Source organism: Mauremys reevesii, linkage group 1, assembly GCF_016161935.1.
Source record: "Mauremys reevesii isolate NIE-2019 linkage group 1, ASM1616193v1, whole genome shotgun sequence".
Taxonomy (NCBI): domain Eukaryota; kingdom Metazoa; phylum Chordata; order Testudines; family Geoemydidae; genus Mauremys; species Mauremys reevesii.
Window position 1 is genome coordinate 139,010,107 of NC_052623.1, and position 19,305 is coordinate 139,029,411.

At 43.9% G+C, this 19,305-nt stretch overlaps 1 protein-coding gene and 1 long non-coding RNA gene across 8 annotated transcripts in view; one reads left to right on the top strand and one right to left on the bottom strand.

Annotated features, from left to right (window-relative positions):
* Positions 1-19,305, top strand: part of GLRA2 (glycine receptor alpha 2) — a 220,322-nt gene that overhangs the window by 198,029 nt on the left and 2,988 nt on the right. The window lies entirely within an intron of this gene.
* LOC120396113 overlaps positions 16,046-19,305 on the bottom strand; it is a 38,544-nt gene continuing 35,284 nt past the window's right edge. For all 4 annotated transcript variants that reach the window (XR_005592990.1, XR_005592992.1, XR_005592991.1 and 1 more), the window contains exon 4: positions 16,046-16,325. This is a non-coding gene — a long non-coding RNA (uncharacterized LOC120396113). The remainder of the gene's footprint in view (positions 16,326-19,305) is intronic.

Sequence of the window (19,305 nt, forward strand, 5' to 3'; positions counted from 1 at the left end):
CATCTTATAATGATCTAAGGAAGAACTGCCTCTCTATTTTTTTTTGTTATATATAGTTATTAGAGCAGGCCCTGCTGAGCAGAAAGGGAACATATGACTATATGTCATACCTTGGATATAATCTCTTAATCAGAGAATCATAGGACTGGAAGGGACCTTGAGAGGTCATCTAGTCCAGTCCCCTGCACTCATAGCAGGACTAAATAGATTGTTGTATTTCTTATATTTGCATTTATTTTAGGAGCTATTCCAAGACAGAGAAGTTGAAAGCAACTGTTTAAACATGACAAACACTTTTAAAATGTCCCCTGCATAGCAGTCCTTCGTGGTGATGCCTTAGCGGCCCAAGCATCACATTTTGAAATACCTAGATTCCCTCAAACCAGTGCCAGGGATGACAATGCCTCTCCCTCAAAGGGATGAAGGGCTCTGTGTTCCATGCCGCTTATTTGTACGTGGGAGTTAAAAAACAGAGGCTATTAGAGACTCTGTGGCACTTTTTGTAAGAGTGGGGCTTTGCCTTGATCTCCTTGGCTAATATCCCCCCACTCCCCTTGTTGTTGTACAGTGTGATCTCAGTTTGGCAGCTGCATTTAGCCCCAAAGGTGGCTTTACTTGAAGGTTGCTATATTTTCCTGCACAGTGGGACATATATTCCTCTATATTGAGAGGCATCTGAAAAATGAAACTCTGCTTTGATGTTAGCTCTCACAGGCTTATACTTAATTTCAAATTGAAATCTGCCTGTTGTACCCGCAACTGTGCTTTCGAAACTTGCAAAGGAACATCGTGAGGTGGGGGGGGATTCATACAGTAGGTGGTACACTACATCACTGTAAGCTGGGCAACTGCTCTAGATCTATACACAATGCCCTCTCATTTTACTATCTGTCCAGTTACGTGGTCCCCATCACTGTAGTATCTAAGTGACTCCCAGGGGCATGCACAGGAATTTAACTTTCACCCCTTTTGACATGGCCAATGGGAGTTAGGCACCTACATACCTTTGAGGATCTGGACCTGCGAGATTAAGAGACTGCTCAAACTCAGAATCTGTGGCAGGGCCATAAATTGAACTCAGATGTCCGAAGACTTGCAGCATGATGGAGAATGATGAAAGGGAACACCAGAGATGGTCTCCTGCATGTCCCCTGCTGATTACATGCTTGCAGGGAGATGTGTACCTGTTATGTGGAGGCCCCGGCCTCTCTCAAGTGGTTAGACAGGGACAACATTTCCAGCAGCCTCCTTCCTAGGAGAGCCCCCAGGAAACACAGGCAACACCTCAGCAGCAAAATCCTGCGGGGCCTGGCACAGGCAACAGCAGCACTTCGAGATCAGCCAGAGGAGGCTCCTTCCTCCCTATCCCCCATGCAGTAGGAGTGCAGATTGATTCAGAGACTCAAAGAGCCAGGGAAGCTTCCGACCCAGCCACTGGAGCCCACATTCACAGCCACCTCATTAATCATGGAGCTGCTCCCCAGCCACTCCCCGGCACTGCTGCGGTGGCAAGGAGCTACTGGCAGGGATCTGGACAGAGACAGAGCAAGGAGAGCCTTGTAAGGAGCCCTCAGACCCAACCCCTCCCTCTAGTCCACAGCACATCCCTGCCCAACCCTCAAGTGGCTCAGGGATACTTCTTACCAGCAATGTCAGCCCAGCGCTGTCTCCCAGTGCAGCAACCAGGCCAAGGACTCCCTGCGAATGTCTAGGTTTGGAGCCTGTAGTGCTCCTGGGGTTGGATCCAACTATCTCCAGGCCACTTCCAGGAATTTCCCTTTAACAAAACATAAGACTCAATGAAGCCCCCTTCCAGGCACACTTCAGCACAAACCCCTCTTTCTCAGGGCAAGAAAGCTTCTCAAAAGAGTAACTATAAAATGTCCCCCCACCCGCCTACACACACACTTCTAGGGAACCATCAATCTGAGGAGGATCAAGTGGAGGCATAATAAAGAAGTCTCACAGATGTTCAGAGCACTTTCATCACCTTAACACAGGGATTGGCAACCTTTGGCATGCAGCTCACCAGGGTAAGCCCCCTGGCGGGCTGGGCCAGACCGGGCAGGTTCAGCCGATCGCGGCTCCCACTGGTTGCGATTCACACATCCCTCAGCCTGCGCCACTTCCTGCATCCCCCATTTGCCTGGGACGGTGAACTGCGGCCAGTGGGAGCCGTGATCGGCCAAACCTGCGGACGCGGCAGGTAAACAAACCAGCCCAGGCCGCCGGGGGCTTACCCTGGCAGCCACGTGCCAAAGATTGCCAATCCCTGCCTTAACATAAAGCACAAGAAAGCCCCCAATCTCCATCTTCTAAAGAATTTGATTCAGGAGATGCCTCTAGCACAGGCGTTCCTGGACTTTTTTCCCTGAGGCCTACCTGTGGAGCTGCAATAGGCCCTGCAACCCACTATTAATACTTCTTGAGGAAAATTATTTTTGATTATTACACACACACAAACTTTACTGGAAATAAACAATGTATATGTTTCCTTTTCATTTTAATGTAAACAATTGTAACAATAGAATTCCCTAGCACTATGCACTCAAAGAAAAGCTTCAAGATCTTTGAAACCAAACAGTTTTAGTAAAACTACACTTTAAAAAAATGTTGAGAGCAAACTATGGTGTTCAAACAGGGAAAACATCAGTTTTATATAAAATTGGACAATAAGCAACACAACAAAGTTAACAAAATTGTTAAACTTTTTTAACACGTGTTATTTGTTGGTTTTAAAACAAAACAGTTGTCCAACTTTGAACACGATATTGTGTTTTCAATTTTTTTAAGTGTAAAATCTGAATTTTCTGTGCCGTGTAAGTAAGGACCCAACCCTACTCTCTACTAATTAGAAAAGAATCAAATATTGTAAATAAAAATATAAAGTAACTTACAGACCAGGAGTCTTCTTAATGGGATGGATGTGCCTGCTTCTCCTTGCACAGTTTTTCCAGCTGGGGACATATGTTAGTGAGGTTCAACCTGATCTCATCTTCAAGTTTCAGTCTCCGGCTGACTCCAGCCCTTGACAGGGAGGGCAAGTATTCGGGGCTGTGTGCTCTGGAGCTGCACTGATGGGCTAGGACTGGCAGGAGAGTGAAAAGATGCAGTTTAAGGGCACAACGCCCCTACATGCCCCCCTATCTCCACCTCCGGCTTGACTGAAGAATGTAATTGTGCTGGCGGATCACCTGGGACTGTATTGTGCCCACGGTGCACAGTTTGGGAACCCCTGTTCTAAGAGGTGCTCAACAGGCACAAAGGGAAATCAGTTTCCTTCAAACTGCATAAATCTCCAGACTGCAGCATAGCCTGGTTCCCTTGCTCACCTTCAAGGAGTTCAGCCCGGGGGATAATTGTCCGTGCTGGGTTCCCCACCTGCACAGAGTGCAGCATGTCAAATCAATGCAGAACAAGCCAGGCCATAGACATGTGCTGTTTCCTCTAGTATGCATGCACACAACCCTACAAAGGGAATTCTCCCTCCTTAGGGGAGGAGGACCAAAACTCCAGATCAGAACTAAAGACTCAAACAATAAAATATCCCGCACAAGAAAAACCACACATCACGCATATGGAGAACAGACTTCCAGGAAAAGTGTATGAGCTACAGCTATGAGGTCTGCAGTTGCCTTAGAAAAATCTATAGCTATATATCTCTGCTTATACACCCAGTGAGTGTGTAACAGTGGGATACGGATTTCCTGCCCCACCTGAAGACTGGGACAGCATCAGGCTGTCATCCTCAGCTGCTGCTGCAGGTCACCATGTCTTAATTATTGGGCTGTCATTCCCAGCTGTTCCATGATCACTACGGCCTAACATATTGGTCATTGCTTTCAGCTTTTGTGGTAGGTGGCCATGCCTCACTACCACCTCCATCTCCTTTTCCCAGCTGATGGCTATGGAGTGACAAGAGGGACAGCAGTCCAGGTGAGGAAGAACGGGCAGGCAGTGAGGGGCCTGTTGGCCCTCCATTTCTTTCTTCTACCCATCCACCATCCTATAAGCCCAGAAGGTTCCTCAGTGTGCACCAGTCAAAATGTATCCTGGTGTCATTTCCAATGATAAAGTGGTCCAAGGACTCATCATTTATAATTGGGAAAATATTTTTACCTGAAGAGTGGCCTCCTCATTATATAGGCCCTTCACAGGCAGCCACGTTGAACCAGGCATAATCTCTGCTCCTTCCTGAGGGAATGAAAATTACTGAGGGCATCAGGCCCACAAGAACAAACAAACAGCGAATTGTCCTCTGACACCCTAAGTGCCCCACATGCTTTCACAAACAATGCTAACGTGGGTGGATGGTATTGCAAGTATGGTCTCTTACCACCTATTTAAAAAAAGAGCTTCGAACCTGAGGAGGAGTCAGGGTATGCAGAAAGCCATCCTAGATCTCCTACAAATGGGAGCAATTGAACCCATCCTGTCTCTTCAGAGGGAAAAAAAAAAGCCTTACATTATACTGTTCCTTTTTTTTTTTTTTTAAGTCACAACGGCTACAGAGCACATCTCGACATCAAGTATCTCTACAGATCATCAGAATTAATAAATAAAATAAAATTTCAAAATGGTGACCTTAAAATCCATACTTGCTGCCATCAACGGGTGGGACTGAATGACCTCTCTATATGTGAAGGATGCCTGTCTCCAGAACCCAATTCAATAGTCTGACAGATGCCTCCTCAGTTGTGCTCTCAGAGCACAACATTACCAATACAGGTCCTTGCCCTTTGGTTTAGCTACAATGATGCAAGTGTTTACGAAAGTGCTGGTAGTGTTAATAGCAGCTGTCAGAAAACAAGGGTTCTATGTTTATCCCTTCCTGGGTGACCTCCTTATCCAAGTCTCATCCAGTGTCAGCCATAGCCTGTGCCACTGAAGCAATAAAGATGCTACAGAGCCAGAGTTTTGAGTCAGTTACCAGTTTCAGCATATTCCCAATCTCTGAGTGGGAATGGTTACTGTCCTCTGCTAAGTTGCTTATTGACGGAAAGGCCGGAGAAGCAGAGAAATCTTTTCAAAACAGCCAGCCTCTCAAGGAGAGTACCCATTCATATGCCTCTGTCTCAGCTGGGATCCGTGGTCTCCCATGTAGATATTCTTAGTGGGTCAATGCTCACATGAGGGCATTATAGAGATTTTTCTTATTCCTCTCTCAGTTATCTTTTATCCACCCAACAGCAAAGGCATCTCACCCAGGAGGATTCTAGGGTCATTCACACAGGTTAAGGATTGTCCAAGGAAGACTGTCCAATCTGGTCCAAACAAGAGAGCAAGCACAGCATAAACTTGTGAGAGCTCAGGGCAATCCATATGGTCTCAAGACTCTGCTCCCATATTTGGACTTACCTCAAGTTCTAATCGTGGAAAACCACACCATAGCCATGTCATACATCTACAGACAAAGGGAACAAGGTTTGCAGTCCTTCAAAGAGAAGCTCACATCCTGATGACTTGGCAAAAGGACAATGCGAGTTAATTTGCTCCCAGATCCAAGGCAAAATTGAATGTTACAGCTGACTGGCTTAGCAGGCAAAAGTTAGATCATCCAGAATGAGAACTACACCTAGAGGTGTTTCATCTCCTGGTAAAGAAATTTAGTCTTTCAGTGACAAATCTGTTTACCTCCTATCTAAATGACAAGGTTTCAGTGTTATTCTTTTGCTGGTGGGATCACAGAGACATGGTAAAAGATGCCTTGTTGCAAAGATGGCCAAGAGGTATTCATATGCTTTCCTACCCTTTCCTTTCCTCATCAAAATGCTACAGAGAGGCAGCACTGGTAATTCTGGCATCCCCATTTTGGCCAAGGAGACCTTGGCTTTCTGATCTCCTTGACAGGGTACAAAGACTCCCATCTGCTTTCCGTCAAGAAGGGATATGATATTAAAATTGCCAGTCAATCCCATGCATCAAAATGCAGACAGTCTGAGCCTAGCTGCCTAGTTCTTGAACAGAGCCTCGTAAACCAACAAGGTTATGCAGAAAGCTAATAGCCAGTAAATCTACTAACTGAGCGTCTCAAGTCCTCCCCCAACACCACCCTCCCCCAATCTGCATTGGCACCATAGACTCTTGAATTTCTTCAAAATGGACTCTAGCAGTTCACACTTGCAAAGAGCAAGTTACTGCTTTGTCTTGCATCCTTTGTGCAACATCATGAATCTCTTTGGACCCAGATGTCCAACATTTTTCTTATGACAGCAGCATCTCTACTACCTCCTCCAGACATACGTAAACTTCTTCTATGAAATCTTTCCTGGTTCTCAGTGCCATTACAGACCCTCCGTGTCAACCACTCATGATGGTATCATTACTTTTTAATAATTAAGTGGCTTGTTTTATGACAATCATGTCTGTTCACAGGGGTTTGGGGTTAGGAGCTCTTTTCCTGGAACTTCCACACTGCACATTCCATAAAGCTAAAGTGGTCCTCAGAACTGACCCTGGCTTCATACTAAAGATTAGTTCCAGGCTCTATAAAAGCACAGGGCATTGTTCTTCCATCTTTCTGTTCAACTCCAACCCACTCAAAGAGAAACTGTGGCATACTGTGGATGTCTGCAGAGCTCCCAATGTATCTATTCACTGCACAGCTCAGGCCAGAAGGACAAAAGCTTTGTGCTCTATTATCCGGTGTCAGTCTTTGAAAACATCCATTTCCAGATGGCTGAGATACTGTATATCAGAAATTTACAAATCAAAAAGCCTAGCTCCATCTTCCAATGTCAGAGCTCACTCCCTCAAAGCCATGGCAAAATCATGGGCAGAAAGATCATATTCCTCATACAGGTAAAGCAGCCACCTGAACAACTGTTCATGCTACCTTCAAAATTCTTCAAGCTAAACATCCAGCCATCTGATGCTGCCTTCAGTAGAGAGATGTTCTTTACTGTGGTATTCCAGTAACCATTAGAAAAAGGTTATCCTCTTTCACATCTGTACATAACTGAATGTTGTTGCCCCCGCCCCCACCCCCCAAGTGGGCACTTCTATGAAAATCTCAACATCATGGATCTATGGATCTCGTTACACATAAGAATAGGACTGTTTTTTCTGTCTTACCTGAAAATTTTCCTTTCTTGGAGTATTGAGGTCCACAGATCCCCCTGCCCTGTATGGGGTGTTAATTGGAAAAATATATTGAATAATTAATTGGCACTCAGTGTTTGTTGTTCATTGAATTCCTTACTCTTCAGGAGAGTTGTTCTATTTTGTCTCAAATCTTAATTTTCCTTACTGATATAGAGTGCTAGGTTATGGAAGTGTCTCAATTGGCAGTTTCTCAGAGGTGGAGCCATAACTCCCCTGCCTCTGATTGACAGGTTTGGCCTTCCTCCGAGGCTGCATGGAGCAGAGTGCCCAATGTCCTGGATCTGGGACCTCATTACTCCAAGAAAGCACAGTTTCAAGTAAGACATGGATAAATTTTCTTATTCCTTTGAACTAACCAGGCAAGCATAAAGTGGCTTTATAGAAACCCTCTCATGTTTTTTTCCTTTATTGGTACATGCACACTGCAGTCCTTCCAGACTACACATCTGTGTAAGAGAAGGAGTGAATATGTACTTAGATGCTGTTCTCAGTTTGGATCTCCCAAAGATTTAGTGGTGCCATGCACTACCTTGGATAAAGCTTGTCATACCGAGACCATTTTGACCTGCATCACATTAATAGTTTGATCTCCAGCTCTGTACAAAAAAAAAACCCATAAAAACCACACACCACATTTAGAAACTTTTTGAAAAAAAAATGCTGTTTTAATGGCTGACCTCTCCATGACCCCTAGCTCAAAGGACCCCAAATTTGGGTCACTAACCTTACCCTGCATCCTTCTGAGACACACTGAATTTTCAAAGGAATCCAACGAAACATGTTGATTTTAAATGACTTAGAAAGGTAGACTTTTAAATAGAAGTTGTTGATTGGGGGGAGGGATAGCTCAGTGGGTTAAGCACTAGCCTGCTAAACCCAGAGTTGTGAGTTCTAATCCTTGAGGGGGCCATTTAGGGAACTGGGGTAAAAATCTGTCTGGGGAGTGGTCCTGCTTTGAGCAGGGGGTTGCACTAGATGACCTTCTGAGGTCCCTTCCAACCCTAACCTTCTATGATTCTGTAGCCCTTCTGCCAGGCCGAAATGATAGCAGCAAAGGCCGGGTTCAATACATAGGGGTTCCTTCCCCACCACATAATGCAAAACCAGCTTGAGCCCCCACCCAGTGACCTGGGAAAATCTTACACACACCCCTGGGCGCCTCGAGGAGGCAATACTTCCCCTCTCGCAAGCACAGAGTCTTGGTGTAGCAGAAAAGGTTTAATTATATGAGATAAACAACAAGCATTAAATTGGGAAAATACCTCAGCTAGAGTTCATAGATCAAACCGTGAGCAAAGACCCACCCCAGCAAATTGGGCCATGTCCTTCCCTCTGGGTCCTTGAGTCCAGCAACCCCCAAATCACCCACAATCCCAAAAGTCCCACAATCCAAAAGTCTCTGTCCCGGGTCAGTGCAGCCCTAGAATTCAAGAGTTTATCTGCAGAGGTCCCCCTCCCCAGCCTGGGTAGAAAGGGGCACCTTACGTGGTTCGGGGCCAACTGCCCTGCCTCTTCATGGGGTTCTGCTTCCACCAGTCGTCCCCACAAACTGCTCAGCTTCGCTTGCTCTGTGGGCTGCTCCACTCGTCCCACAGCTGCTCCACTCTGCCAGCGGCTCTGGTCCACCAGCTGTCCTGTGATCCGCTCCAGCCGTCCTCGCGAGCTGCTTGGCTCCACTCACCCAGTGGCTTCACAAACTGCTCAGCTCCACTCTGCCAGCTGCTCTGCTTCACAGTATTGCTTCAGGCTCCCCCACTAGTTAGCACAGTACTCAGTGCTCTCAGCTCCGCAAGTCCAGCTCTTTAGTGATTTCAGCTCTTAGTGATTCCAGCTCACAGTAAGGGAGCCCAATACCAGTGCACCTCTAGCCTAAAGTGAGTTCAGCTCAGTAACCTGTATCTAGATTCTCAAGGGAATCAAAAATTAACTCTGACATTCCACAGTGGAGAGAGGCATAGATAGAACTGGTGCTTCTGGCTCACACAAGGCGCCTATGCCACCAAGTACAGATATCTGTCCCCGCCTCTCTCTTTTCAATGGGTTTTGGAACCCATGTCCCTTGTCTAGCAAGTGCTATTTAGTTGATAATGAAACCCTTTATCATAAGACAATTTTGTAGTTCCTCATTTACGTAATCAGGGTGACAACATTTTATTCCTCCTGCCCCAATAACAAAGAAATTGGGGATCCCACAGCTGTGAAAATAACCATCCCAGGCTGCTGTGCGGTATGCTAAGTGGGGTGGGAGAGCCAATGCAAATAACTGAAATGACAATGCGAATACTTGAAACTTCTTTCTGCACTCCCCATATGTCAGGGTAGAGTTCATCCTGACTGCTTACAATTCTATAAACCTTAACTGTAGTGGTGCTGCTGCACCACTTTAATAACAGAGACACTTCCTGCCACAAAGAACTACACTCTGTGGATGTGTGCAGAGTTTGTACATGGATTGGGGTACATTGGCAGAGCTGTGGGGTGCAGGAAGGTTGGGGTGCACTGGGGGCAGAGGGAATTTGGGGCTGCATGATTGTGGTGCACTGACAGAGCTGGGGGTGCCACACCTCCCTCATCTGAGCCCCCAACCTCCTTCCCATCCCCATTTATCCATAGCCCCCCTCTGCTTGCTGCAGCCCCAAATCTCTCTCCCTTTATTCCCCCACTCCTCCACCCCTTAATACACCACTCCTCCCAGGAAACATTTATATGTCTATTTCCCCCCCCACACACACACACACAGACTTTGATTACATTCTCCCCCTAAGTAAAACTGCCACCCATGACTCACAACTTGTATCAACCTCCATCCTCTCAGCCCCAAACTCCTTTTTCTGAGGCAGGGGCTTTTAATTTTCTTATACTTAGTTATGTTAATTGGAGGATGAGTTCACAACCATCAATCTCAATGAGTTCCTGATCCATCCAGTTGTCATCTTAACTATACAAGGCAGCAGAAAGTTACTGTTTTAGGTGGAGCCTGTAACACATTGATCAAGTGACCCCAAATTTGCTACTCCCTCCCCCATGAGACACGCCAAATTTCAGAGCACTGTGATTAACCTTTTGGATTTTAGAGCACTTGTATCATGCTTAAAGCATATAAAAAGGCAGGAATGAACCCCTCTAGCTGTTGTTCTGTATTGGCGCATGCGCATTGTAAAAAGAGGTACCTTTTCTTAAATATTGTTCCATGTTGGGTATCCCAAAGCTTTAGTGAGTTCCATGCACCAACTTGGGTAAAACTTGACAGATTGAGACCACTTTGTCATGTCAATAGTTTGAGCCCTAGTGCTGCACGCGCACGCACGCGCGTACACATACACATACGCACACGCTTAGAAGTGTTTTGAAAAATGCCTATTTTTTCCCGTGGCTTATATCTCCACAACCCTAGCTCAAATGACCTCATGTGGGTCATGACCCCACACAGTCCTGAGGCACACCAAATATCTGGACTAACTATGTCAATTTTAGAGGACATGGAAAGGTTGACCTTAAAACAGAAGTCGTGTTACAGCCTTAACTATAGCGGCACTGCCATGCCACTAGAATGTGTTTTATAGGATTGTTTGCTTACAGTTTTCCAGTCAATAAGGCAGTAATTTCTGTAGCAGAAGACTGAATTATTAACATCAAGATTTCTGTTCTGTTTGTTTGGGGTTTTGGTACAGTTAAAATGGCTTCTGGATACGTCATGAGTTTGTTTTCAATTGGCTGTGTGAAGAATAGTACTAGCATACAAACTGTAGATGGAAGGCAAATCACCTTGTTGCCTTTTGAAATGATATCTTCTTGAAATTCCAGCCAGATTTGAATAAACAAGCACCCTAGGGATATAACTATCCAATTTCAAGACACTGACTTTCCTTCAGGGATAAAAAGAATATATGCAATCGATGTTATTGAGTGCTAAATTTCTTTCTCTAAGAATAGAACCAACAGTAGTTGAAAACACATCAGTTTGAGCCTTATCTTTAGAAAACACCTAAAGCTTAAACAAGTATTGCTTATCTATTAAGCATGTGTTCCTGTAGGTGGTGTGTATGCTGATATAGAATTTAGCACACAGTTATAAATTTAGAACATATAAGAAAAGGCAGATGCCATTACTGTACCTGTTATTACTGGGCATGGCACTGCAGTTCCAGCAATATGCTGAATCATTAATCTCTCCTCTTATGGATAATTTAGCAAGTTATTGAGTTTTGCGTAGCATAGAGCAGCACCTAATATGCATGACTGGCAACTCTTTTTGTTAAGTTCCAAGCTTAGAAAAATAGCAAAATCCCACATTCTTGGTTTGAATACTTCTGGTTTTCATTTTCCAAAATTCACTAAGCAGATCATGCAGCAAGTTTCTGAGCCATCAGAACAAGGCAAGATAGGGAAGGGTCAATAAACATGATTCAACTATACTTCAGTTTTTCATGTCAGGATCTGGGAATGTCCTATTTAGTGAAATGTGGTACAAATAAACCATGAGCTGTTGCAAAATGTCTTGCATAATTAGAAGTATTTTGAGATATGGGAAATGACATGAATTTCAAAAAAACAGATGTGTTTTCTTCTATTTAATTATTTTTCTATTCAACTTCTATTTATAATAAAAATAATAGATAATATATGGAGATCTCATAGAACTGGAAGGGACCCTGCAAGGTCATCGATTCCAGCTCCCCGCCTTCACTAGCAGAACCAAGTACTGATTTTGCCCCAGATCGCTAAGTGGCCCCTTCAAGGATTGAACTCACAAACCTGGGTTTAGCAGGCCAGTGCTCAAACCAGAGCTATCCTCTACATTTCCAAGTCACTTAAAATCACTGTAAGCATTCAAGCATGTTTAGTTATTCTGAGACATTAAAGAGAGAGAAATTCATATACCTTATTAGCCACATCTTTATTTTTTTCACTAAAATAGTTTTGGCAATCAACAGCCCGGGACCCAACATTTTTTATGCTAGGAAATGTTAGTGTTCTTAGGAGTCCAACTGAACCTCAGAAATATTCCTCTAAGTGCAATAGCTTTTGCCAAAGGATGAGGATGCAGAAATCTGAAGTCAACAAGAAGCTCGAATGTTGAATGTGATGGCACTGGGTGAGGTTATTGGACTAACAAATATCTAAAGGTCAAATTCACCAGAATGCTCCAGCTGCTTTGTACCATCCTAAGTGACCCAGTGACAGAGAAGGATGATAATGGAGAGGATTTGGAGCGGGAAGATAAGGAGTTTGTTTAGGAGCAAATTAAGAAAGAGAAACTGAGGTGCAGGATTGGATGGACAGACATGAATTTGGGGTACAGAGATAGATTTGAGAGTCATCAGCTTAGAGATGATGGTTGAAACTGAGTGAAATGATGAGAGAGGGTGTAAATCATGAAGGCGGGAGGAGAGAGCCCTGTGGCACCCCTACTGATACTGGGAGGATGAAAGAGAAGGACCCACCAAAAGAGATGTTGAAGTACCAGTTAGAACATTAGGAATAGAACCGGGAGAGGACAGAATTGAAGAAGCAGTGGACAGGTCAAGAGTGAGGATGCTGTGGGGACCTTGAGATTTGGCCAAGAAGACATCACTAGAGACCTTTGTGAGGTGGATTTGTTGGAGGGAAGGGGACAGAACATTGACTGGCAGAGATCAGTGAATTTTAGGCAATAATTGTAAATGACATATTTAAAGAGGTTAGAGATAAAGGGAAGGAAAGAGATTTGGTAGAAGCTGGACAGTCTGGTGAATCCAAGGACATTTTACTGAGAATGGGGGAGTCTCCTGTATGTTTTTTTTAAAGAGAGGGAGGATCCAAAGAGTAAAGAGAGATTGAGGAGGAGGGAGATGTTTGGGTTAAATCAGGTTAAGAGGCAGGAGGGAATGGACTCATAGGAGCAGGGTGAGGGATTAGAAGTATTCAGCACATGAGAGCATTAATCCTGGAGGAGAATGAGAAGAGTATTGGCATAACTACATCAGTGCATGCCCACCCAGTCTAATCATGGCCTTAGAGGAGGAGAGGAAAGGGGCTAGAAAGAGAAATCATGGAAAAGCCTGTTGGTCTTTTCTTTGGAAAAGCTAGTGAGATTTTGTATGGAATGGGAGGAAGGGGCAGGAAGAGAAGAGGATTTGTGAAGGGAGTTGCACATGGCAAATAGACAATGGAGGTGATTGTCACTGGCTCCCAGGCCCATGGCAACATGATGTTGTTTGGCCAGGACCATTTTGGAAATGAAGGATGAGCAAACCACCCTGGGGAAAATCTGCATGGTCTTTAGACTTTCTCCAGAGGCAATGGTATGGAGTGGGAGCAGAGAAAACAGGCATTGGTCAGGGCTGGGGGTTAGTAGGCAGGTAATGTGATGGGAAAAGGAGTAAAAGGGAGAGAGTGGACTGCTGAGATTTAACTACAGCCAGCAGAGGCAAAGGAGGGGACAGCTGGGAGGAGGGAACTGGTAGTGACATGTAAAATGTCTCCTATTTCCATAATTCCCTTGCTTCCATTAAAGGCACACGTATCACTGCTCCTGTTCTCAAGACTGGAAAGTAATAAAGTGGGCTGGCGTTTGCCCACTATACAGATGAGTTAATTTTTATCCTATTGAATATTCCCCAAACTTCTTCCAAATCTACCATATCATAGACAACAAGTAAGGGATGCAGACCATTATAGCAAAGAGATGCCCAAACACAAATACATGCAACGCAGTCAATGTGGTAAACTATCAATATTACAAGAACATATGTCATATTGCAAACTAGGGCTTGGTGTACAATCAAGGATTGGCAACCTTTGGCACGTGGCCCATCAGGGAAATCCGCTGGTGAACCAGGACGGTTTGTTTACCTGCAGTGTCCTCAGGTTCGGCCGATCGCAGCTCCCACTGGCCAAGGTTCGCCATTCTAGGCCAATGGGGGCTGCGGGAAGCAGCGGCCAGCACATCCGTTGGCCCGTGCCACTTCCCACAGCCCACATTGGCTTGGAACAGTGAACCATGGCCAGTGGGAGCTGTGATCGGCCAAACCTGCGGACGCTGCAGGTAAACAAACCATCCTGGCCCGCCACCGGATTTCCCTGACAGGCCGTGCACCAAAGGTTGCCGATCCCTGAGTGTACATGATTACGGCCAAATTTTACACAGGACCTTATTTCATTTCCATCCTATGCATATTATTAATGACCTTGTGGGAGTTTGCATTGATCACTTACCCAATGAAAAAACAATTGTGTAAAAGGTTAGCAGATCAAGTTGCTGTATCTTTGAGTGCCTATTGATTTTTAATCTTATGATGTCTCATTTGCTATGAATAAAAAAATTGGTTTTAACAGAATGATCCTTTTAGTAAAGCAAATCAAAATGAAAAGACAATGGAGAATTTGTGGTAGTAAAATTTCCAATAGCATCAAGCTGTGAGGATATTTTTAAGATGCAACAACTTTGTTTCACCCAATCTCACTTCAGAGCCATGTAAAAACAGCCAGTGAAATCCAGATGATTGAGATTTTGGCTAGCAGAACATAAATGATATGCAAAGCCAGGAAGGAGGATAATCTGTGGTATGGAAGATATGAAGAAAACCCAACACTATATTTATGGGAAGCTCAGTGCTTAAAACTGATAATTGGAAAAGGCATTGATTGGAAAAGGCAGCAATTGTCTTTATTTGCTGCAAAAAACCCAAACAAGCCTAATGGAACTTGCATTTGAATACTTTTAAGAGTGTGCAGACATTCCTGTCTATTTTTAGCTGTGGATTTTAAATTATTAATATCATTTGAAATGTTTAATTAGTTTTGAGAAGCATTTGCATAAATTAAATGCATGAGGTCTGTCTGAGGAAGCTGTGGTAATCTCTCTCTGGCTGGCTGTGGTTTTAGTAAATAGTTTAAAGGAAAGCATCCATCAATGGAGGAAAAAAGCATGTTCTTTTTCTTCTCCACATGGCTAATCTTTAGCTGGAGGAATTATATGCACATATTTGTTATGTTTGACCGAAGCAAGTGGCAGTGATATGGGGCACACTCAAAGATGCCAGGGGAATTCAGTTTGTTTCCCACATCCCCCACAACCTGGCATGGATTGTCCTCTTTTATCATTCCTTCTTTTGCTGTTGATAGCTGCCAGGCTTTCTTCTTTGCTGGGGAAGACTATTGCTTGCTCAATGCACCTACAAGGGGAGTACAGGTGCATAAGGTACTCCCTTACTTTCCTGTATAGGCTACCTACATCGTGGGTCACAACTCAGGTTGGGGAGCCCTCTGTGGGGTTGCCACTCTCCTTTCCATGCATATGAGTGGGGTGTAGGTAGGCAGGCAGGGCATGGATGAAGCCATAAATCCACCCTCCCTCACCCATTTCACCAGCCAGCAGGCATAAAAAGGGAAGTCATCAGTTCTAGCAAAACGCTGCTTCAGATGACGCTACTTCCCTAGGGACCACACAGTGACTCTGAGATAGGTGCTGCCCCTTACTTAGGGCAGATTGTATTCTTACAATCTAGCCTAAGTACAGTCTCACTGAAAAGAGGGAAAATTGAAAACCAAGGCTGAAAAAAATCAGGAAAAGATTCTAATAGTGAGATCAGTTGGGCTACCAGCCACGTTAGAACTATAACCAAGTCCTAGGAGTCAGTTAAGGTACTACAACACACTCACTTGTTGGCTCTGATGGAGATGTTTCCCTTACCAGACTGTAGCAGTGAGGGATACATGGGGGTGGTACCTGGAGCCTGCCGTGCAGCAGGTGCACAGGGTGAGCAGGATTAAAGCCCCTTTAAAAATGGGACCCTACTGAAGCAACCATTTTCCACTCACTGAGAGCAATTAGGATGGTCAGAAATTCATTCCCAATAGAAATCAATGAGAGAGGCAGGTAGACTTGTGTCAGGGAAATTCCTCCTATGTATTTACAGTTTTAGCAAAGGTAATTGTAAGTTAAATTGTATTTGTTTGCCTTGTTGGCAGATAGGGTTCTGGAGTTTGTCACTGACCAAGAGACCTCATCGAAACCGACCTGGTTTTACATTGGTCTAACTACACTGACCTCTGAAGTTAATGCGGCTTTAAACTTAGAGTAGAATCAAGCCCAAATCAGCTTTGCTCCTACCACACCACTTCCCTTGAGTCTCTGTGCATCTCTGATCTCTGCCTCTCTGTCCTGGGTTCTTCAGGCATTTGACTCTCTTCCCTTACGTGCTTCATCTCAGCTGGGATCTCTGTGTTGAAGGATGTTCCTGCATGCAAAGTCACTTCATTAATAAAACTCCCCGTTCCCTTTTGTCACAATTTGGCAGTCCCTTTAATGATTGTCTCACATTTTAATTAAAATGTAACACTAATTACATACATTTAAAATAACCACGCTATAGTCTACTCAGACCTGCATAAGCCCAGGCAGGACAAGGAAAGTGAGGTGGTTATGCTGTGTCTATCTGTTGCAGAAAGGGGAATAACCCCCAAATCAAAATAATGTGAATTAATTCTTCAGCTATGTATATCCAGAGGCAGACTATTGTGAGATTCCCACTGAAATGCTGACCAGATGTCTTTGTGTACATCACAAATGGACTGGCAGAACTGTTATCCAACCTGGTAATGAAGTCAAAGAACAGCCATACTGGGTTGGACCAAAGGTCCATCTAGCCCAGTATCCGGTCTTCTGACAGTGGCAAATGCCTGATGCTCCAGCGAGAATGAAGTCTCCAAACTCCATTGTCCAGAGAGACTTTAACATCCAGACATGTATTGCCCAGACAGAATCATTCACATACCGCAGAGGAGCCCAGATAGTTGATTCTCCAGGCAACCCACTGGATTTGATCAAGCACAGTAATTATGCCCTGCACTATAGTGACGCCTCCTACAGACGAGTGTCAAGGCTTTCCCTTTATTTCATTTAGGAGGGGGACTGTTCATGTTAGTCAACTGTTGAAGAGAGTCACAGATGCAGTGAGTATCCAGACTGCTTTAGGGGCCACACTACCCAGCTGTATTACCAATGTACTGGTAGATTGGTTAGATACCAAAACCACAAGCTGGCTGCACCCCTGACTCCAAAGTCTCTTCTCCCGACCAGAGACCAACTTGGTTCTTTTCTCCGCAAGGAAGGTAAAGAGCCACTCAAGAGTAACCTCCCTCCCTTAGCCCCCAATTTCCACTACAGTGTCTGGAGTATCTCATGGTGAGCCACATCAATGCCTGCCAATAGATTACAAGCATGCCTGATCAGTAGCTCAGAACTAGTTCAATACAACATTGATTTATTTTTAATTATTAACACCTGTCTAAGCAATGGTTTATTTCAGTTTTGAAAATACCGATCTGAGTTCACTGTTGTCACTGTACAGTATAACTATAGCTGACATCTCTAGAAAATACATTCTAGTTAACAGTCCTGAATCAGCTGGGAAATGGTCTGGATGATCTAACAAGTCTTCCCCATCTCTTAACTTCCACAAGTTAACCATAGGGCCCAGACTTGCAGGCAGAGCTTTAAGCAGGCAGAGACTGCAGGACTAGACCTTAGAGGAATCAATCCATAGCACCTTTCATCCAAAACCAGTGTTTTACACTGAAGTGGGGAAAGGAAAGCAAGAGAGTTAATTTTCCTGAAATGTGCCCTTATATGAATACCTCCTACCCCATTCAAGATCTCATTCAATGGGATTAAAGACATTCACTTGTGTAGAACAAAAGCTGATCCCGTTCATGAAGAAGAAAAAATAACACTAAACGTGTAGAAAAATCTCCCACTTCTTAGCATCCTCTCTTTCCATTATAAAAATTGTTTAGAGCCAGCACCTAAGCCACAAGATGAAAATATAACTGCATTAGGAAATAGATTCCTTTGCTACATTTTCAATGTTATGTTCCTAGCACCTAGAAAATATATTTAATTTTCATAGCACAAATCTTCTGAAAGTCTGGGAATGAACAGTTAAGGGACACAGCACTTCAATCTTGCTCATATTTCTTTTTCATTTATGATAACCCCCTGCAAGTTATAGCTCCCCCCACTTATTTCCATAAATGGACAAAGTTAAGAAGAATATATTACAGGGAGACTGTTATATTGCATTTCCATATCATTGAGCCTGTTTCTGAATGTTTCTTGGCCACAGTTCAGGATCTGGGCCAACAGCTGTTTCTCTGATTGAAGGTGTGTGTCTATTTGTTACTTGAGTGAGGAATTTGGGAGTCTTCTTAGACCATTACCAGTGAAAATGGCTGCTTTTTTTCTGTCTGTGCCTAGCTAGGAGATTGGGACTGTGACCCTCCTCTCCATAACCCACGTCTTTAATACATCTAGACTGGCTAGTGGCGATGTGCTGTACTAGACTAATCTTGCATTCATTTAGCAGTTGAAGCAAGTTCACTTGTTAAGTGAGCACATGACACTGACGCATTTTCTTCTGCAGTGGATGTTTGTTGGCTTCTAGATGGAGTTTAACAGATTTTTAATTTATAAAGCCATAAATAGTGTGGGGCATGACTAGCTGAGGCCTTATCTACACACACACTTGAACTGGTTTAATTAAATCTATTTAAAAACACACAACTGTAGTTAAACTGGTGCAGGTTTGTGGTTAGCCAGTTTCTCAGGTCTGAGCTTTCTGTTTCTGGGCTCCAAGTACATTGAGGAGCTTGAGCTGAAAGGCACCTTAAATTTAGAATACACTCCCTCCCTTGGTCTGATATAGCCTGAGTCTGTTGATGTTCAAGGAACACAGCAAAGGGCATCATTCTGGGAAGAGCTAAAGTGTGTGAGCTGGAGGGAGCTGGGGGTGGAGATAGAACAGAAGGATGTGAAGTTGGTTTATGCTTCCTGCAGAAGAGCTTGGTTTGTTGGGAGCTGTTGCTATTTCTCTATTGTTTTATTATAATTAATTGTATTTTGCATATCATCAAGGCACCTAGAAACTACTATTGTATAATTTCAGTAAGTAAAATAACTATACCTCCCCCACTCTTGTGCAGTTCGGCAAGAATCATTTATCATGCAACAGAGAAAAGCCAGTTTGTCACCTGTTCTAAGAACATCTTTCTGCTTGCATTTCTATGTATTTCTTTGGTATTTTTAAAGATTACTGGAAAAAGCTCTTTTTAAAAACAAGATAATAAAGGTAATACTACTGTATTCCTACTGTATAATATTTTCTATCTTTGATATCCTGCACGTATAACAACAACTTATTCCTTACAATTCATGAGGTA